At 39.3% G+C, this 1,609-nt stretch overlaps 1 long non-coding RNA gene across 1 annotated transcript; it reads right to left on the bottom strand.

The window, feature by feature from the left end:
- Positions 1-298: 298 nt before the first annotated feature.
- Positions 299-1,190, bottom strand: LOC149147730 (uncharacterized). Its single transcript, XR_016262273.1, has 4 exons — positions 1,002-1,190; positions 845-912; positions 721-760; positions 299-634 (listed from the first exon to the last, which is right to left on the bottom strand). It is a non-coding gene; the product is annotated as an uncharacterized LOC149147730 (long non-coding RNA).
- Between the last annotated feature and the right edge of the window lie 419 nt (positions 1,191-1,609).

Genomic DNA, 1,609 nt, shown 5'->3' with positions numbered 1-1,609 from the left:
AATTATTTGAAGTACTTATCGGTTTTTGACAAGAAGTGTTCAATACCTAAGTTAAAAGAAACAACCCGTTACAGTAAAGAACAATAACCTAGAATCATGACCGTGGAAACAAAAATAAAAATCAAATCTTTGAATAATTAACCTATGCGTTTTATAAATTCTTGGTGGTCACACCCATATTGGAAAACCCTGACAACGAATCCGTTTAAAAAAATAGAAGAACAGAGTAATTGTATTTAAAACAGTATAACAATTTACATTGAAGTATTCAACCCTCTGTTAAATGATATACATAGATTTCATAAAGCCAAAACAACAGTGCATTTATCAGGCTCAAGATGGGGCACATCCATTCCCCATCGTTCTAATCTACAATAACCCTAAGATCTATGTATCTCATGGGCATCCTTAATACTTTGTCCGGTGAACCACCAAAGATATCAATATAAAGAAAAATATAACAATCTATCAATCCTCCACCTAAATCTGAGATTGCCTTTGGGAAATCGTCCGATAAGTTATAACCAGAGAGGAACCAACCTGTACGCGATGGTAGAAACCATGGTCAGGGCGCAGCTTCGCTCCAAGGAACGTTCTCTGAGTTTATACACATGAAACTCACTATGGAGCATACCTACAGATGGTTACAGTGTTAGAATAAGCCTGAGCACAATCAAAGGGCACTAAGAAATAAATATGAATTCTAAAGAATGATCTTACCTCGAGATGAAGTTTCCATACAGTAATCGATAGGTCGCACCTAAAATTGACAGGTCTCGATATCAAACCCTCATGAAACCAGAAGGAACCCTGTATGGAAACCACGCGGGTCTGTCTACATTACCTCGGGTTTGGAGAGAGAATCTATGACGCATTCCTCCAGCACCATGAATAAGCTATCGAATAATCTACCTGTGCAGGAGTTGAACAAGAGGTTTCAGGGAACAACTTAAGTGTCAAGCGAAAGAATAGAATAACAGATAGAGCGAAATTGAAAGTACGAGCTCATTCGCATGTTCCTGTGTGATCGTGGAGGGCATTTTCCGCCATTCCACCTTCCGGGCACCTGAAACTTCAGAGCCATTTCTCACCCACCTCGGCACAGCCAAATGAACCTCACATCACCGAGAAAGGCATTAACTTACCACCTTCAATCCCAAATTGATAAGACTGTAGATCTTCCTAGATCCAACGGTTCTACTATATGCAAGGGTTCGAGAACCTTCTGAGAAACCAAACTAAATGACATTAATGCAGGACTGTGTGGCCAGTGAAGAGAGGGACTGCGGTGACAGGAAAGAGCCTCGGGGCTCTCCTGCTTTAATGGAGGGGCGCCATTCCGAGGTAAGCCTGCTCAGGCAGTGTCAATGTAGGTTACGTGGAGGTACAAGTAGGAGTTAAAGCGTAACCGTTGTATTATGCAAATAAAATGTGTAGTAAACCTTTAACGAACCCTTTAATATGCGCTTGGAGCTTTGACATAGAGTTAAAACATTTAGTGGTAGGACATTTCAATTAAAATAAATAACTTACATTCTTCGTTGATTTTTTTTTTGGGTTTAGGATGTTACAATTATATACTGATCTAATGTCAAAATATAATATATTA

The sequence above is a fragment of the Pinus tabuliformis genome, chromosome 9, assembly GCF_031772625.1.
Source record: "Pinus tabuliformis cultivar Carrire ecotype Pingquan chromosome 9, CPIR1, whole genome shotgun sequence".
NCBI lineage: Eukaryota > Viridiplantae > Streptophyta > Pinopsida > Pinales > Pinaceae > Pinus > Pinus tabuliformis.
This window is presented reverse-complemented; position numbering and strand designations above follow the sequence as displayed.